The 20606-nt window shown below is 45.7% G+C and overlaps 1 protein-coding gene and 1 long non-coding RNA gene across 2 annotated transcripts in view; both read right to left on the reverse strand.

Annotated features, from left to right (window-relative positions):
- Positions 1-20606, reverse strand: part of LOC308181640 (acid-sensing ion channel 2) — a 526264-nt gene that overhangs the window by 140384 nt on the left and 365274 nt on the right. The window lies entirely within an intron of this gene.
- On the reverse strand, positions 6182-18693 carry LOC308181647. Its single transcript, XR_013941536.1, has 2 exons — positions 13859-18693; positions 6182-7032 (listed from the first exon to the last, which is right to left on the reverse strand). It is a non-coding gene; the product is annotated as an uncharacterized lncRNA (long non-coding RNA).

Here is a 20606-nt window from a genome sequence, read left to right on the forward strand (position 1 = left end):
CTTCGTTAGAATGAGGAGGAAGTTTTAGCTGAAAGAAACCAACCTCAGATAGTCACATGAGAGATGGTTTCTGGGACTAGCTTTGGTAAACTCATCTATGGCAGGCACGTGGAGGAACAACAGCGGGGACATTAGGATGCGAAGGGCTGGAAAACCCATTCTTGCTGGGCATGGGTGCTCAGGGGTATTCCTGACCCTGGTTCAGGACCTGTCTGAAAGCAACTGCTTTTAGAAAAAAAGCCAATTTTGCAGAAAGCAGGTCTTTGCAAAGGCGTCAAATTCTGCTCCAGCTTACTTGGCTCAAAGATAGTTCCATGGAAGGAATGAAATGACTCTGATACCAAAGTGATGATAAAACGGTAGTCAGTCTCCGGGGGCTCCTTAGAACAGATATTCCCAACAAAACAATGAATTGTTTTTATAGAAGGATGGAAGACAATGAATTAAAGGAAGAAAACAAGTTTAAAAATAAACACAAGTTGGTACTTTGCCAAAGTAAATCCTAATTAAATAAAATGTGTGGATGTGCCTGTATCTAAAACAAAACTTTTCCTATTACACAGCTATCTATATAATGAATAATGTTATAAAACCCTTTGCTTGCATAACACTTGAAAAGACTTCAAAATTGAGAACTGATTTAAAGCAAACAACAAAACCCACCAACCAAGTCCGTCCCCAGCATACGACAGTAATCATTCCCACCCAGTAACAAAGCACTTGTCTCTGAACGATCAACACAAGCGGCTGCTGCTAACTCACCTAATTACCACTTTCAAAAATGATATATTATTTTTAATGAGAATTTTTTTCTCCCTTCTTGCCTGCTTGTTTGCAAAAGGTCAGAATGATGCTTTCATGTTCAGGCTGCTTCTACCTAGAGAAGCTGATGCTGCCTTAAAAAAAGGCCAAAATAACCTCCTTGGAAATTGCTTCAGACATTCATGGGGCTCAAAAGCTGTTTGTGCAGTTATTCCTGAAAGTTTCTTAGATGTAGCTGTCACTGAATTCCACAGAGAGAAATTAAAATTAACTTTAAAAAAAAAGGATTTGGAGACTAATTCTCCTTTCTCAGTCCTTCAGTGCAATGTGTGTCAGCACATCCACTTACAGCAGCCCCCCAGGGCCCTTCTGCTGGTGAGGGTGCAGAATCCAACCCTGGCCTGAGAACTTCTCAGCTCTGTTAAAAACACATGGATTTTTAGCTGTACATGTCTCACCTCATGTTTTTAATCTCACGTTCAGAGTGGCTTTAAGTGTCTTTTTGGATGTTTCTTCAAGTGATGAAGCTGGGGTTGTTCCAGTGTTTCTTCACCCCCCCTTTGGCTGAGAGGGAATCGAGATTTCTTCCAAATGTGACTGAAACTCCAGGGGCCACTCAGGAGCTCACAGGGCCATCCTTGGTGACAGTGACCCATTCCTCACCCTTTCCTTCCATCCCACCAGACAGCTCAGAGAACAAGCACGGGGGCCACCCGTGCTGTGCCCGAGGAGCACTGAGGGCATGCGGCTCCAGCAAACAGCTCCTCGCATTAAAGCTTGGAAGGGAAGAGACTTGCTGCTCAGAGAGGATTAATTTTATGAGTCATCAAAATCTCAATTGAGATGCAGGGAAAAGGATTGAATAGAACATTGCAGTGAATGAGATTATAAAAAGGGGGATCTATCACAGACTCCCTTGAAGGTAGGGAGCACGCTTAATTCTTAATTAACAGCCCCATTCCTCGTGTCAATAACTCAGTTAAGGATAAACTAGAGGCCTTGTCCATCTGCATACTGAAATGGAAGCTAGAAATATCTGTCTCTGTTACCCTAAATGATCCTTTGCTTAATTTCACCTGCAACAACTGCAGAAAGAGAAACCACGCCCTACTCTTCAAAAAAACTCTGCAGGCAACTACTCACTGTCTGCAAACTAACCCAGCCCCGCTTTTCTGGGAACAGGGAAAACCTTCTGAAGCAGGTGTGCTTTCCCCAAAGCACGGAATGCCTCAGAAATGGAAAAAAACTCAGCCACCATGTCACACCAAGCTTGAATCACAGCAAGTGTTCCCATTTTTCAAGTCAAATGCCCTTAGAAGTGTTAGATTTCCTGACAAATGAAGCTCAGGGTCTCTCAGCATGAACTTCAGAACTGCTTGATTTAAGCTTTGCTGGAGCAGACTACTTGTGAAAGACACTTCATCACCATGTCCTGAAGTTGGCTTTCCAATATGCCTGCACTGAAGTCTTCATTTGTGCTTCTACATGTGTTTTACCATGTCCCTTCTCTCCCCGCCAATTCCACTTATTCAAAGCCCTCCGGTACCAGACCGTGCTTCGAACCTGTGCCTTTCTATAAGCTTAAGGACACGGAAGGAGACAAGTGAAAAGTTCCCCTGTTCTCAGGTAAGGTCACCTCGAGGTCCTTCCATGACTACTTCAGAAGCCTCAATGCCAATACCCTTGGGAAAGGACCCCAGAGCACCCTGTTGCACAGGAGCAGAGGAGGTTTGCGGACACGTGGCAGCAAGGAGCTCAGTGCTCCAGCTCCTGTGCAACCATCCAGTGTGGACAAATTCAGGTGCAAAGCTTTGATAGTTCAAAACATAAATGTTGGTAATGGAAAGGACATCAAAAGACTAGTCTGCACTTCACCACATTAACAAGATCCATTTTCCCACCTGATTTCAATATTTTTCAAGCCCCCAGGCTCCTGCCCACCCTCCTCAGAGATACCTTCAGTCTGTGAGCTTTTCCTGCTGGATGGAAGGAATCCAGGTTAGTGCAACACTAAGATCCCCTCCGGGATTTTTACAGCTTGAGCTTGGCAAGTTGGGAACATGCAAGATCTATTGCTGAAGTCAGTGGACACTCAACAGCTCCAGAAAGAGTTACTTTCTGGACTGGCACTTAAGGACATCCTGAAGAGGGTGAAAATATTAAGCAAAATATTTGAGTGATCTGTTCTAGAAACACTTCCAAATCCCTTGGATGCTAACATCCTTCCAGGCGACAGAGCCAAGACCGTCCCTGTGTACCCAGGCTGGGCACATCTGGAGCACGAGGTTGTGTGGCTGCTGCCCCAGCAAGCAACAAAAGCGGCATCTTGGAGGGACAGACGCTGGGGCAGAGATGTCACCTCTATGGTGCTTGTGATAAACCCATCCCCACAATTAGCCAAATACTGGAATTAGGCAAGAAATACACAGGCTGACTGTTTATCTATTGAAAAATGAATTTCACTGAAATGCTTTGGAGAAAAGGCATCGTTACATACTAAATGTTGGGGTTTTCTAAGAGAGGAAGGCAAAGCACTTCAATGATGTCGAAACATTATGACAGTATCATAATGGAACATTTCAATTTCTCAATTTGAAATACTCTTATTTTGCTAAACCATTTTACAAATATGTACCAGTAAAAGAACGATTAACAGTAAATATCAGCATCAGCAGGCAATTTTTAGGTTTTATAAAAATGAACTGTTTAGAGCAATCCTACTACAAAGCTATTTTCAAAATGGGCATTTTCTGAAAATGGTCTTTGTTTTGCAGTTTTTCTAAATCTGGATATTATTCTTGGGTTGTTTTGTTGCACGCTTTTATGAAATGAAACTGCCTTGGCTTTGTCCTGCACTGAGTGCTTTGTCTCACGGAGACTTCCCCTGATGCCCCCATTTTGGTTTCAAATCTCCCATTTCTGCAGGTCCCCTGCAGCTGTTTGTACCCTGCAGATGCTCTCACTGAGGGCATTAATGCAGGCATCCCCGAGCAGCTGGCCTTTGTGGCATCTCTCTGCCTTTGGGCAGCCAGGTCTGAGTCTCACCAGGACGCAGCAGCCACTTGTCATCAGCTGCCTGTCCAAGCACTGGCAATACAAAGTCCCTGCAGAATTCATAACTGTTAGCCAGCAGCTGGAAATTAGCAGTAATTTCCTTAATGTGGGCTATGTAAAAGACAATGGAAATGAACACTTCCGCTGATTGCTGTGAAGCTCAGCAGAACCTGCCCATCATTCTGGCCCTCCCATTCTCCAGCCCCTTGCTGCCTGCTCAGCCACAGCAGGGTTATGATTGCCAGCTCAAAGCCAGCACTGGTCTTTTAGCACAGGAATTTGCTGAAGAGCAGCAATGGGCCAGCCGCATTTTGTAGCAGTGATTATCAAATACATGTGAAGGACTGGCGTAGCCACATGACTAGGCTGCGTCCATTTTGAATGCAGACCCCCAGCAAGGAAAGCAATTTTGGACATTCTGGACACACCAAACTCAGCAGTTAGGGGAAAACTGCAGCTTTGGGTACATCCAGCTGTGGGGATGAGGCCAAGTCAAAGAGCTGCTTCCCATTCCTTCTCAAGCCACTCATTCATCTACACCATGCAGAACACCACCTTCATCCCACTTATCTGGATGCCCGTTTTTGTGCAGCTGTGGTGTAAATCACATTAACCTGCTCCATGCTCACACAATGCACTGCATCAATATTTAACAACAGTACTCACACCTAACACCACAAGAGTACTCAGCTCACAAAATGCAGAAGAACCCCCAGCAAGGTCCAGAAATTGGGAGCTTCCTGCATGGAGTCAGGACAGTTTCAGTGTTGCCTCCATGTCCATACCTATTATGCAGCTGATTCACAAGAAGGAAGGGATGCTATCCAAATGAACCTGGACAAGCTGCAGAAGCAGTAATACGTGAGCTTAATGAGGTTCAGTGAGTCCAAGTGCAAGGTGCTGCACCTAGCTCAGGGCAATCCCAGGCAAGACCACCAACTGGGAGAAAAACTTATTGAGAGCAACCCTGCAGAGAAGGACTTGAGGGTTCTGGTGGATGAAAAGCTCAACATGAGCCAGCGGTGCGTGCTTACAGCCCAGAAGGGTGTCTGCATCCTGGGCCACACCAAAGGAGTGGGCAGCAGGGGAGGGAGGGGATTGTGCCCCTCTCCTCTGCCCCTGTGAGGCCCCACCTGGAGTCCTGCATCCAGGTCTGGGGCCCCCCAGCACAAGAAGGATGTGGGGCTGTTGGAGCAAGTCCAGAGGAGGCCACAAGGATGCTCAGGGGCTGGAGCACCTCTCCTATGAAGATAGAGAGCTAGGGGTGTTTGACCTGGAGAAGAGAATGCTCTGGGAAGACCTCACTGCAGCCTTTCAATACTTAAATGGGGTTTATAAAAAAAAGATGGAGAGTGACTTGTTGCTCGAGCAGATGGCTGTAGGAAAAGGGAGAATGGCTTTAAACTAAAAGAGGGGAGATTTAGGTTAGAGGTTAGGAGGAAATTCTTTACTCAGAGGGTGGTGAGGCACTGGAACAGGTTGCCCAGAGACGTTGTGGATGCCCCATCCCTGGAAGCGTTCAAAGCCAGGCTGAACAAGGCCCTGGGCAACCTGATCTAGTGGGTGGTGTCCCTGCCTATGGCAGGGGGTTGGAACTGGGTGGTCTTTAAGGCCCCTTCCAACCTGAGCTATTCTATGATTATTACACAACTGAATAACAACTTCAGAAAAAAAAAAAGTCCTGCCTCAGCCAGTGTCCAGGAAGGAGTTCCTTCAGGGAAGCAATTATGGGTTCTAGTAAATTTTGTGTGTTAAATGATTGGAGGGAGTGAGATCTTGCTCTGCTGGGACACCCACCTACATATGTAAATGCAACCCCTTATTTGCTGTTAAGATAGAGAACCTGTATTCTCCTCTTGCATTCTTCCTGAAGATTTTCCTGCCAGTCCAGGCTTTCTGCAAGAAGCTGGTTAGTGCTGTGTCTCATTTCTACACTGTCATAGGGTCCTGATTTCTGAAACCCTCATCACACACTTAAAGGGTATCTAAAATGCAAGAAACATTTTGATTAGCAGAGATCACTAGAGTGTATGTAGCCATTGAGGACACTTCTTCCTGGAGCAGAATCACTGAAGTGAACAGTTTGGATACTTGTACTTCTCATATGCTGCTGTTCTCAGCGATTTAATCTTCTGCTTGTCACAAGAATTGCTGCTTTGTCCCTCTGCAGCAGTGTCAGAGTTGCTCATAGGCCATGCTCTGTTCTCACTTGATGGATGTGAAATATAAAACCAAAAACTTCAATACAGGAGCTGAGCTCTTGTGCATTTGCACCTTGGGATGAAACTAGACATTTCAGTATTGGACTTTGTCCCAAATAGTGCAATGGGGAATTGAAATTGCAGTGTTTTATATTTTGTGGAACAGAGTATCAAAATGATTTCAATTTGGAAATGTCAAATGTCACTTGTCTGGTGAAATATTTTACCACTTACGAAGCCAACAAGGAAGGATCTTTGGTTCCCAACTTGTATAATTTAACTGGCCATTCCTTCCTTCTCAAAGAGTGCCTGGTGCCCGGAGCATGTGGGACGCCATGCTTGCTGGCCCAGAAGTTTTGCCTGATGCCTGCAGGGTAATGCCCACGCTGGCCAGAGCAGTGGGGAAAGGCAGAGCCACTTGGCTGAGCCAGCATCAGGCAGCAGCAGCCCTGAGATGCTTCAGCTCAGGCCAAGTGGAAGAGCATTTAGTACTCATATGGGATTTTTGGCACATCCTGCCTCAGACAAAGCCTCCAGGTGCTTCTAAGCACCCCCTAAAGAAGCTTTTTTTTCCTATTTCTGCTTATCAGAGAACCTAAAATAAACAAATACAAAGAAAGATGCAACACTTTTCCAGTTGCAATCACAAAGACCGCTGTCTTCTGCTCACAGATCTCCCCCCTTCTCCACCTGCACACTCCCAGGTGAGGGCATGTCTGCAGTGAGGTGGTCCGTTCTTGGGATCCGCAGGTAGCTCGGCACAAGCCATCCCAGCAATGCACCTCCCTGGCAACATCCTGTCAAGTGGAGAGTGTTCTCGCCAAGGAGCTGGACACTTCATCCTACTAGGCAAAGAAAATCTTTGTGCTACTGGTAGCCTGGATTTGCCAATTTTGCTTCCAATAATCTGATAAAATAACTCAAATCCACATAGCAGGCTCCTAGGCAGTAGGACTGCATGAGGGGTTGATGACACCTTTTATGTTCAGGAACATTTGAATCTCACTCGTGTTATCTGGAAGAAAATGTAATGACAATTTTTAGGTCTGAGATGGCGGAAGCACAAAGTAATCTTAAAGCGCTAATTGTAGCAGGACACAGGACAATATCAATAATTGTGTTTTCCCTTTCTAATGTGTTTTTCACCAAAAGCTCTCACATCTCTTTATAGTCTTTAAATAAGCAAATCTCCAAGCCCTCCTGCAAAAGGAGGGCTATTTTGCTTTTTAGTACTGTGAAAAAGGGCTCAAGAAGAATATGAATCGGCTACCCTGAGCTTAAAGACGAGGTTAGCATGAAATGACCATGGACCACATGTAAGGAAATGTAGTCCTGCACTTCTCTATCAACACATCCAGTAATTTTTCACTGCATCTTACGCAGATCCTTTGCCTAGCAATGTCTTGACCAGAGTTTAGCCTTTGTCATGCCAAAATTACTGCCGTGGAAGAACCTTTTACTTGTCAGAGCCCTTCTAGTGGCTCTCCTACCTGTGACACTTACAGGTAATTTTCAGGCTGAACATTTTTACTTGCCAGAAGAGTCCTGAGGCCCCCTGCAAAGAACATTCACAGTGTGACAATGACACCAGACAGGCCATCACAACTGCCTCCTACATGCCAGCATCACGTTGAGATACTCTCCAGTTGCCCATGGCAGCTATGATATCAGAGTCCTGGAGCAGCTGGCTACAGCTATCTGCTTGTAGCTCTGAGCTGCCAGGAAACTTCTAGCCAGTTCCTCAGCTGCTTAAAGGTTCCCAGGGAGGAAAAATACAACAAAAAGAAAGTAGAAAATATTTTTTTAAAAAAATGAGGAATCAGGAAGGAAGATGAGTTCTAAGTGAAGAACAGTCTTGCTGCCCCTTGCAAAGGAATTCAGCCTAGCCTCTCTGGTTTTCCAGGAGTGATTTTAGTTAAAGTCCTGACTGAGGCTGCTTCCAGCACGGGTGCATTTTGCTCTTCACAGTACAGCTATCAGCCCTTCCAACACGTTAACACCAGATGGTTGACCTTAGAAGCGACTCAACTTTAAATTCAAGGTTGGGTGGAACAGCTATTTCCTAAAGCCAAACTGCTCGAGGTAACTTTACTGTGCCCCTGGGGTCATGCTGAGCTCAGTGATGGGTATCTGTAGGGCATGACGGACAGAAGGGTAGTTGGGTGGGAGAGTTGATTTTATAACTATAGAATTGACCTGTGAGAACTAGCTCCATGCTGGGAGGCTTTGGTGGGCACAAGACTTTGGGGTAGACTACGTGTCAATAATCACAGTGGGGAAAAAGTCCAGAAAGAAGAACATTAAGCTAAATTTCATCTTTTTAAACAACCCTATCCTCCCCTGGGTGCTGAGAGTCTGTGTGCCCACAAATATGCCCACTCCCATAGGTGTCTGTCAGCTCCAGCCCAACCTAACCTATTTTTGTATTTGTACAAAAAAAAATCATAGAGGCAAGACCAAACTCTATAGAAGAATTCAGCCTCATGATTTGCTTCCCACCCTCATTAAGCTTAATGATTTATGCCTTGTAATTGCCACAACTGGGCAAGAATCCACAAATCTTGTTAATAATACTAAGTATGCCAGAAGTAAATTTTCAAATCCTAAGCAAAAATTAAATGACCATAAAATATGCATTTGCTTCCCAAGAGACAGTTCTGTTTCAACAAGACAGCTTAATTGAAAGCTCAGTAAACTGGTCACAACATCTTTAATAAACAGTCTTTGTAGACAGCATGCAGGAGAGATGGTGCTTGATATGCAGCAGAAATAAATGAAGTGACCAGAGGTCTCCATCCGTCTGTGACCCCTGAAGTAGCTGAAATCAGCTTGGACCACTGTTGGGGGAAGCTGAGGCAGGCAAAGAACTGTGGAACATAAATGTGGCCCCAGCATCTGCCCACTGCAAATTAACATCACCCAGATTTAGCTATAAAGGAACTTGGTGAAAAAGTCTCTGAAATCGGTGCAGAGCATGTGACCTGTTCCAGACATTCATGAGAAGCTCCATTTTGCCACATTGGGAATATTCACACTGTGTCCCTGTGGGAAGGGCACCTGAAGACTTGGGAACTGACCTTCCTCATTTCCAGGTGAGGAAGACCACCTGCTGGTGACGTCAGGCAGGTGGGCTGCAGGGTCATGAACACCCTTTGGTAGGGACTGTTGCACTTCCAGGAGCCTCTCAGTCATTCCCACTAACCTCAAGTCCCTTTTCAGCTTCAGCACGTGAAAAAATCTGGTTTCAAAATCACTTATTTATTTTGAAACAAAATACCCGTTGGCCACTCAAATGAAATGTTTTCATTTCAGGAGAAATGCAACACTTCATTCAACCTGAAACGACTTTTTCTTTTCCATCCAGAAGAACCAGTGAACCAAAAAATTGGTAATTCCCTCACCTCTACTTGTTCCCCATCTCCTAAGCCAGATGGCCCTGTTTTAGTTTAATCTGAAAAACACATCCCAGCCCCTTTCTCATGCATTTAGCCTGCAGTCACCTGCACAGTCAGCTCACACTCTGATCGCATCACATGAGCCACTTCGCATTCCATCTCTGCCACGGCACTGAACCTTCTTCCAATTATTTGTTTATCTGACGTTTCCTTCTCCTTAGTTTAGGGTTGTAGCAGGAGGCCAGGGAGCTCAGAGCTGTCTCTGGGCTGCTCCTTCCTTGAAGCATTAAGGGACTCGCTGCAGTCCTTTGCCCAAGTCCCAGCTCAAAGCTACACGAGGTAAGTGCAGGGGCAGTGCCCATGAAGCAGGGCTGTCCGTTCTGAACACACCTGGAATGTGCTGGGAAACCCCACTAAGATATTTGCTGTGAGCTGACTTCAGCCTACTGTAGTCACTCGCCTTTGATTCATCTCTTCTCTGCCTTTTCTTTTACAAGCAATCCTTACACCCTCAAAAAAATGAAAACCAAAAGTTTTTTTCCATTCTCTTCCATCAGATGTGTCACTCTTCCTAATACCCTGGTGAGAAATCAAACTAAGAAGCTGATAGCTCTCAAGCCTCCTGACTCCCCCCTCAAAAAAAGTTGTAGCAACTAACTTTTCCATGCAGTTCAATTTCATTCAGACCAAAATTGATAATTTCTTGCATTCTCCACCTATTTACACCTTAGTCTAATAAAAACATATGGTAACACTGGACATAAACCAACCAGCCACATTGTTCCAAATCTGATGCTTTACTAAACCACAGGGGAAGGCACCTTTATGGCTAATTCACAAAGATCTCAATCATTGATGATTAAAAATTCAAATTGAACATCACACAACTGAAGTGTCTTTGGGGGATGACCCTATGAAATCCTTGTCAATACCCTCCAAAGCACTCCAGCACCAGTTGCACCTCCATCTGCTCTCTTAGGATTCAGATCCATCTGGTGATGCACAAGCGAAAAGAATTCACCCAACTTGCTCAATATCACTAGAAGGCAGAAAATGTTTTCTTCACAACCTATTCAAGTACAGTGCTATGGACCAGCAAATGGTCATGGATTCACGCACTGAATCCAGGCTAACAGTCACCCTGGATCTTCAGTACAGCCTCCCATATCATTCAGGTTTGGGAAAGTTTTCCAATATTCAGTCCACCAATCTGTAAATATGAAGATGAAGTTTCTTGCAAAAGCTGACTATCTGGAAAGCTATTCAGCTAAGATTTATGAATCATATGCATAGCCATCAGGATTGTCTTGGAAATGATTTACTAAACAGAAATGGGGCTGAGTTCATAATGGATGTAACTCAAAACAGAATTTTGACTGGTGCTATATATTTCATCCACTGGACATAAAAGGCATTTGCTGTAATGAAGAGAAAATATAAATGTTAAATACACTTTTTTCTTTTTTTCCCCACATGCATTTGTGCTTAAGAATTCTTCTCAGCTGCTGGGACTGAGATTGATAACAGCCTTGCTGACAGCTTCACTAACACCAACTGAGTCTTGGGCAAATTTGCTTTGGAGTACGCTCATCTTGAACAAATATAGTTTTGGGTCCATTAAAACTGTCTGTGATTTTGGGTTCAAAGCCTTCAGCGATTTCAGAAACTCCAGGACTTTTGGGAAAATTGATTGTGCTGGTTCACAGCTCCTAAACCACTGACTGCTTGGAGCAGGCAGGGGATAACCAGGAAAAGGATTTTACCCTGCTGGTGGCCAGTGCTGGAGACAGAATCCTGAGACTGCATAGCTGGTCCTACAGTTTATTCCCTAGGTTGAAGAGACTAGACTTCGCCTGTGCAGAAACCAAATTCTAAAAAAATGCTGGTGGCATCTTGGTCTTACTCCCTTCCCCAGCCCAAGCGCCCCACTACTCAAACACAACCCCACCCTCAAGACCCGGTTCTAGCAAAAGCTTAGATTGCAAGATATGGCCATCCTGTACCAGCTGAAAGCCTTCACTTAGGTTGTCCCGCCCGTTGCCACTGATGTGCTGACTCCTTCCAGAGTACGGTCTCTCAGCTGTGCCTCCTAGTGGCCAGCAACCCCTTTTCTCTTCTTTCCCTGTGCCACTCTTACATCCTTGTGGCCATATCAGAAACCACCCCACTGTTGTGGTTTTAAATATTTTGTCAGAGAAGACGCCTTTTTTTTTTTTTTTGTAGTAAGCTCCACATTTATGACAGTCTCAGCCTCCTGGGGAATATGAAAAGGAATCCAGTGCCTTTGATGCTGTGGACACAGCTGTATTACTTATCACTTTGGTACCAACAGGACTGTACCAGGATCGCTACCTGCTGCATAAGTGATGCCTGAAACAGCCATGCACTCGCAGCGGAAGCCTGCCTAGAAAACCCTGACCCAGCTGACATTTGATGTTATTTCACAAAAGGAAACAATGCTTTCTACATGCCACGCACATTATCACATCTCCAGGTTTGGCCCCCAACCTCTGAAATCAAAAAAGAAGGCAGTTCAGAATGACAATGAGATACTAATTAGCTAATAACCTCCAATCACCAAAGGAAAGCAAATATGAGTAGCTGTCATTAAGTCGGTTTTGAAAGCCCTTCTTTAGTGTATAAAGCACATTAAAAATGATTTCATGATCCATCATGCCGTACAGTTTCTATGGCATGAAAGAGGAATTATCGGCAATCATAAAACACACAATGACCATCATTTAGCCTTGTCGTTAACTCCAGCAGTAATTCGAACAGCAGCTGCAAATAAAGAACAACCTGCTTTTTATTTTTAGTCCCCAGTGGTTTGCTTTGTCCAGCCAGCGGCACCACATTTCACAGCAACCTTCTTTGACAGGTGAACATGTCTCCCTCCTCCCAAGGGCTGCCTTTCCAGCCCTTGCTGGGACAGCTGTGGAGTGCCCCAAGGCTGTTGGGCTCTGCCCACAGCCTGCTGCCCATCCATACAAGCAGAGAGCTGCACCACTGGATCAAACATAAACATTCACAAATCCCTTCTGCTGAGGGACAGGCAGCTTCTTCCTTGCAAGGGAAGGAATCAGCGTCCTTCAGTTTAGCCTCATTCTGTCTCCAGCCTTTCTCAGTGCTGTTCCTGCCAGACAGCTACAACACAGGTTACCCGAGCCAGTTTGCATCCAAGCTCACAAAGCAATTGATAGCACGTCAAGCTTTGGAGCCTACTGTTTTTGATAACACAGCACAAAGAACAGTCAATGAAAGCATTTCAGTTTGAACAGTGAATACAAAAAAAAAAAAATCCCCAGTGCAATGGGCAATAAACGAAGGATAAACAAGGAAGAAAGAAGAAAAAAAGAAAGGTCAATGTTCCTGCAGAAAGCCTTCAGGTGACACAGGTCCCCTCTGCTTTCTGACACCAGCTGTAAGCTGATATTCTGGAGGCTCCAAGCAGCATGAGAAGAGCCTTCTATAAAGGGTGGTCAGCTTAAATGCACAAAAGCTTCCACTGAACCAGGACAGGAGCAAACAAAAGCCAGAGAGCAGCCCTGCTCTCTGCTGACAGCCAAGCACCCAAAACCAAACAAGCTGGGGGCTCTGACAGCTGCTTTTGCAGCTGAAGCAAGTTACAAATCCATCCTAGTGACTCAAGTGTCTGGTCCTGAGAGACTTTATTCTTCCTGCAGCACAAGCAAAGGGCTACCACTGATTGTTGGTAGAGCTGTTGGCTCTCTTAGATTGCTCAATGGTAAATGTTGCTCAGCTCTCAGCAGGGGCACAGCCCTAGTGACCCTGCAGATGAGCTGCAGGAGCCATGCCCAGCTCTGGCAGCAGGGCTGTAAGCCATATCTACAACCCCATCCCAGCACAGCTGAGGGCAGCTCTCCTGTGTGCTTATACTGGGATGGAAAGGCTGGTTCCCACAGCCATACTGGTTGCAGTCACAAAACTCTTTTTCCATCTCTAGGGTTACCCTAGATCAGAGAATCCCTAGAAAGCCAGCTGGGATGGATTACAGGTGCTTGGCAAAAGTCCTTGCTCAAACAGTCACCTTCCAGAGGTTGATTTAGTGATAAATCTTGAATTAGAAATAAATGCTCATCAGCATTAGCTCATGGAAAAACCCATGCGCTGGCCCAGCCAATCCTCCAATAAAGTTATGCAGCTGATAGACCAGAGAGTAGTACTGCAAATATCTCAAGGTCAGAAATGCTCTTCTGCAGCCTTATTTTCTTTTATTGGGTCTTTTGCCCCTATTAAAACGTACTAGAAGGCTTTTAGGAAGGAACTAGCAAAATTTTAAGTTCAGTTCTTTTCTATTACTGCACCTCTAATGACTACTCTGGAGTTATCACTAAGTAGGAAGCAGGTTACCCTCCTGCTCCCTTACAAACAAGATAAACCCCAAAGCCATCATTATGCAAATAAAAGAAGAAAAGAGTAATTTACCTGTGTTAAAGAGAGGGCAGTCTTACAACGTGAATCTTAGAGGATGAGTCAGGAGCTGGAGAGGCAGCACCTTGCATTGCATTGCTGACAAACAGCCCTGGGCTGCTTTGGGTCCCGTTAAATAGGGAGGGACTGCAGCTGGGGGGCAATCATGGGCTGTGGCTCAGGTGCTGGCTCTGTCTGGCAGAGGAGGAGGCAGATCTGTAGCACATGAGTTAGTTACCTCTCCGAGAAGGCACTTGGGTTGGGCAGGGCTTCCCGTTGCACCACCATGGAAGAAACTTGTCTTTTGGGTCTTGCAGTTGCAAAATTAAGGCGTTTCCACAGATCAGTTCACAGGTCTGCGTAAATGCTTCTCTACATCACCCTCCTTTTCTCTGCAGGCCCCCAAGTACAAGGAAATTCCCCATCCCAGCCAAAGCACCATTTCTCTGCATTAACCATTTAGATAAATTCTTCAGCACAGAGCCTACCATTGCCCCACATGGAGCTGCTAAGGGTGAATTTTCACGGGATTGCAGAATGGTTTAGGTTGGAAGGGCCCTCTGGAGGTCATTGTTTCGGGTCCTGGGAACATGCAGAGCCTGCGGGGATGCTTGAAACAAAACCTCTGCTAATGAACAGTGGTTTGTATTTCTAGCAGAGTATTCTGTGGCAGGAGAGGACAACTGCAGCTGAACAGGTCCCACGAGTGGAAGGGGCTGGGTACCAGGCTGCAGAGGTGACGATAAGCACAAAGCAGAGGCTGGAAAGGGGATTCACTTCCATGGCAGTCTCAAGCCCATGCGAGAGATGCTGCCCAAGCACTTCAGCTGCAATAAAGAGGAAAGGAGTGAGGTTGGCACCCACTCTGGTATCTGCTAGGGGCACTGCCCTGGGTCTTCTTATTTGCCTTTTGAGCTGTTTCTGGAGGACATATTTCCCTTTCCAAATGTTAAAAAACAGACTTTCAAAGATGTTCTGGCTCCACAGTGACTTTGAAGAGCTGGCCCAAAGCCTTCGTTCAGGGGATACCAGAGGCAAGAAAGGAAAACATGTTCTTTCTGCAAGGAAAAAAAAATCACCTTATGTTTGCTCCACTCCTCTGGGCAAATGAACTGCTGGCTCCTGGAGGGGAAGCGTGGAAGAGGCAGGGCTGGGCTGGGCACCAGGGGTGGGGAGGGAGGAGCGAGCTGTCAGGGCAAGGTTGCAGATCCAATGGTGCTGGCAGCACACCCCCAGCCCAGCTCTGACACATGAAAGAGGATTTTATCCAACTGGAACACATTGCCTGCAGCCTTGGTGCAGATCACACGGATTAATGGCTTGAAATTAAACCTCTGCTTATGCAAAAGAGCAGCGTGAGTTTCCAGCGGAACATTTCTCTCCTGGCAGGAGAAAACAACTGCCATGTGGCATTTGCACAGGGCACTGCCGGTGGGCAGGCATCCACAGAAGAGCAGCTAAATCATTCATTTCCCAGCTGCAGTAATATTTCTCCCCACTGCCTGCTATAGCTGACCTCCTCCAACTCCCACTAGGACAGCTGAAACTCAATAAAGAAGAACAAACCACAAAGTGCCTACTTCATGCTGTCACCTGGATGCCAGATCAGCTCATGATTAGAAATGGGGAATCTTCAAAGACTGGTTCTAGATACCAAGATGCTTAAGCTTCTCCTCTTTCTGCAGCTCTCTGAGATGCTCATGCCTCCTGGAGCAGCACGGGGACAGAAGGATTGCTTTATATGACATACGGCAATGATCTGTCTTGAGCTGGAGAAACACAGTTGTGTCTTCCTGCTTGCACATCTGCCAGCTTCTTTCCCCTGGCATCTAAAGCAAAAGGTGCCTACAGCTCTGACTACATCAAAGGTTGGAAGGGTGACAGCTCAGCAAGCTCTGCACAAATGGCTCAGGGGTGCTTTTCTGCCATGGCTCCATTTCCAGGGGACAGAGTGCTTGCAGCAGCAACTCCCATCTGCACCAAACCTCGCCCTGTCCCAGCCCGCAGCAACCATGAGCCAGGGAGAAGGGCCAGGTGAGATTTGTGTTTCCGAGCCCAGAGAGATTCTGGGTGAAGGTCCTACCAGGAAATATATTTTCATCTTTACTGGATTGCAAAAGAGTCCACAGGAACCAAAGACTCTTGCAAAACTCTTCTCAGCTATTCTGTGGTAAGAACAGAGGGCGAGGAATAGCAGAGAGAGGAGAAGGTGCTAACCCACCCCAACTGAGGCTGCTGCATGGACCTTTCCAGCTACTACTTATCCCAGAGGGGCTGCCCCCACCACCAGAAAAATCTTACGATGCTTCTTAGCTCACCTGAAGTAGTCCAAAAGCTCAGCAATGTGCACGCACTGCCACGCAGAGGCCCACGTACTGGCAGCAGGAGCTCAATTTCTCTTTCACTTGCATTAAGACGAAAATCCCTCCCCACAAGCCCATGGTGGGGAGCTAGACTCAGCCCCTCCTGCCATGTCCAGGCCACAGACCAAGCCTGGCTGGGCTATATAAAAAAACTTGCAGGGTACTTAGGAACTACTTTCAGTTAATAAATTATGAGGGGGGAGTGCCTGTGACCAGCACTCACTGCAGAACAAACCAGAAGTTTGTTGTTCAGAAGCTGGATCCCAAAGGCAAAAAGCAACGATGGGCTGTAGATATTGGGAGGAAATGTCTAATAAGGAAGAACAAGCATTATCATTTGGACGCAGTTAAAAGTGTTCTAACAGATTTTCCCAAAACATGATTTTTGCACAAGGCTGACAGATTTTCTTTTCTTGTCAGCCACAGGAACAACAAAGCTGCACAAGAAAGAGGAGCCTGCAGCTCCATGACCTGCAGATGTGACTCCCCTCTGGCTCACACCAGTGACAACCAGCAGTAGCTCTGCTTTTTCCGGCTCAGGGATTATGCTAGTGGGTTATTTTTGCCTTTTAATGGAAGAAGAAGATCTGTATTTCTGCCTAACAGCTTACACTTTCTGTTAGCTGTACCATCCTAGGTGCCTGTCCAGGAGAGCACCACGTGGCCAGTGCAGCTCTGCCAGCACCAGTGCGGGTTCCCCATTCCCTCCTCCTTTCCACTGGCTGGGATGCAGTCAGCTGCAATTTTGTTATGATTACTTTAATTTTGCTTTCATCGAAAACAGATGAAAACCCTTCCCCTGAGGCTGTTGGCAAGGACAGAAATGGGAAATGCAGATGAGTGGTATCTCCTAATAATTACACAGCATTTCCCAGCTAGTGGCTCCCAGTTGCACCACGGAGCTGCGCCGCCAACCAGATTAGTGCTCGGGATGATGCCTGGGCTGGGCAGCTGCCATTTGATGCCTGGCTTTCTCCTCTCTGCTTGCAGTGGTTTGTTTGGGTGTTTTGATTATTCATTGGGTTTGAACAGCAGGGATGAGCTGGGGTTTTTCATTTGTTTGTGCTGGGGGGGGTTCTTTTTTTTTTTTTTTTCAGATTTCATCTCCGGGACTTAGTGTTTTCTCAAATGACAGGTCTCTTGCACATCAAAAGAGATTTTTGATGTAAAAAATCTCCACTCCACCACTGAGAATTTATATCCACTCAATCTAGTGACTCAATACAGTCAGACCAAGGAGGTCATCCTAAATATTTGTGTCACCTTTTCTTCTTTCCGAGTGCTGGCGAATGAAATAGCAATCAAATATTTAATTTAAAACCCAGAGATCTAACACAGGTGCCTCTGGTTTACCAGGGGCTTTCAAAACCCTTCTAAATAAACTCCCAGACATTTTTTTATTTTTTATTCCCCCCCCCCCTTTTTTTTTTCCACTTGTATTTGGAAAAACACAGGCACATGCAGTCCTTCTACCACTGGCATTTCTCAAGCTGTTTCTGACTGTTTACTCTCCCTATAAAGTTTCTTCGCAATGAGGACATTATAAAACCTCCCTCTATCACCTCCTCCTCTTCCTTAGCTTCTCCTCTTCCTTTTCTCCTCCCCTCATTCCACCTTCTCTTCACTTGCAGATGCCTCTGAACAAACCATTTATCATGTGCTTAGCAGCGCTGGACTGTTAAAACCCGGATCTGGTATTAGTGCTGTGGAAAGGGAGAGCTTTCATCGCTGCTCCAGAACGGGTTTTTAGGGATAATTGATGGGAGGCCACAGACGCTTGTTGACAGTGCAGAGAGATGAAGCAGTCACTGTGCAGGGGAAGCCTGGCCAGTGCATCCGCCCTGCTTCAGTGGCCAATCTCTAAAGGCATAATTGATGCTTATAAATACATAATTTTTCTCCAAATCATTATGCACTTCCTTGCTGCGGTGTGGTCTGCATGCAGGGCCTGATCCAACACCCATGAAGCCCACGAGAGTTGTTTGTGCCAATCTGGCACAGGTGCACAGACCACTTAGAGTCAGAATTACTGAAGAGTGTAGGTCGCTGGGGAGGAGCTCGGTGAAATTTAGACCTTCAAATACAAAACTGCCTTCCGAAATGCCAGGTGTTCATCTTAATCCTCACTGTCCTGGCCCATGGCATTCCCTGGGTATCCAATGTTGTACCTCTGTGCTCCCAACCTTAGTTTTGTTGCGGTTTAACCCAGCTGGCAGCCAAGCACCACACAGCCGTTCACTCATCCTCCCCAAACCCTCTCTGGGATGGGGGAAAGAATCAGAAAAAAATGAAAGCCTGTGGGTTGAGATAAAGACAGTTTCTTAGGACGGAAAAGAAAGGAAAATAATAATAATAATAATAATAATAATAATAATAATAATAATAATAATAATAGTGTGTACACAGCAAGTGATGCACAATGCAATTGCTCACCACCCGCTGACCGATGCCCAGCCTACCCCCGAGCAGCCGGTCCCCCCACCCTGGCCAGCCCCCCCCCCCCATTGATTGTTCACATCAAGTCCCATGGTATGGAATACCCCTTTGGCCAGTTTGGGTCAGCTGTCCTGGGTCTGTCCCATCCCAGCTCCTGCTGCACCCCCAGCCTGCCCACTGACAGGACAGAGCGAGAAGCTGAAAAGTCCTTGGCTTGGTGTAAGCACTGCTCTGCAACAATTAAAACATCAGTGTGGTATCAACATTATTCTCATCCTAAATCCAAAACACAGCACCATACCAGCTACTAGGAGGAAAATTAACTCTATCCTAGCCAAAACCAGGACAAGGTTCAAGCTCACTTCAGCTCCTCCTTAGTCTAGGTAGGAAAACAAAGCTGGAGGGACAGTTGCCTTCTTTTTTCAGGGTCCCCTACTGCCACGAACACCTGAAGAACCAAATCTAAAACCATCTCCTGTTTGGTGGAAGTCATACTGTATTTCCTACCATCACCAGCAGGGCAGAGGATGTTTTTCCCACCTGCCCTTTTGCCGAAGGCATGCCACTGTGCAGAAATGCCTTCAACATGATCACACCGGAGGAAGACTGAGCAGAAGAAGCAGGGCTCTCGTGCTGTGTGACTGGGGCATGCAGGAGAGCAACCCTGTTCCACTAAGTGTATGTTGGCTTTGCTGCTGTTGCTCATTTAAAGTCACATCAAAACCCAAATAAATAAATTAAAAAAACAGGTACAAATGAAGACTTTCAAGAGCCAGAGCAGATTTGAAGGGAAGCTGGATCATAAAAGCTCTGCAGTATTTGGTGCATGACTTATCTCTGTGCGTGGGGGTCACTGAGGACTTACAGAAGAGAAGGGACCTGGTAGAAGTTCAATAAATGAAGGAGACAAAGTCAGACTCTACTATCCATTCTTGTCCTCTGATAAATATTGCCCTTGAATTTCTTGCTGTACACTCTGCCAGAAAGAAGTTAATGATCCAAGATGTAAACATTTTATTCCTGTCTCCAAAGCTGAATGTAACTTTAACACTTGCCCACCAAGCTTCAGCAGCTGTCAAGAAAGCTTTTATGGGCTTCAAGGGCAAGATCCTGGACCTACTGAATCTCCAATGGGACTTTTGTCATTGCCTTGGGATATTTTGAGGTAAAAGGAAAGAGGAAACCCCCAAGTACAGAACGATAACTGTTATTAGACACTCTCACCACAGCAGATGCAGGCTGGCTGCAAGCAGGGACCCCGCAAGTTTGATGATGCCTGAGACACCCAACTTGCAGTTACATCAAGACACAGCATCCAAACTGGAGTAACTCATTTATCAGCCAGTACGGTTAATGGGGTCTTGTGCACTTCATAGCCTAAAGTAGATTCCTTCAGTTGGCCAGATGATTTGCACCCTAAACTCCCCTGGCTATAAAGGCAGCAGAGGGTGAGCAGCTGAAATAGCCTTATGCATCTCTAATGGAGGGATTTCAACATGAGATAAATCTGGCCCTTTATGTGGGAAGACAAAAAAATTAACCCCATGTTCAATAGTGAACTTATAACTACTTTAATTAGCCACACTTTATTTATTTATTTATTTATTTATTTTTCCTCTGTAATTAGATGCATCGCCTATGTGCCACTGAGCATGCCACCAACCACAAGGAGAAACATTCCCTGGGCTTGGCCAGAAGCCACAGCATTTAGTTTGGTGCCAAATTCTGAATGATGCTGTTGCTTTCACCTTTTCCGGGCTTTCGAGGATTTTCAGCACATTGGGGATTTCAGCAGCTTGCCTGCATACACATTATGGCCATCTTCCCTCCGTCTGCCGTTGTCTTCTCAGAAAAGTCTGAGAGCACAGAGGATGAAAAATGAGCAGCCAAGCCACTTAATTCAGTCCCAATCATCACTAATAAAAGAAAGTGGGGAAATGCATTTGTATAATTTAAGCAACTGT

Source organism: Anser brachyrhynchus, assembly GCF_964034855.1.
Source record: "Anser brachyrhynchus genome assembly, chromosome: 22".
Lineage (NCBI taxonomy): Eukaryota > Metazoa > Chordata > Aves > Anseriformes > Anatidae > Anser > Anser brachyrhynchus.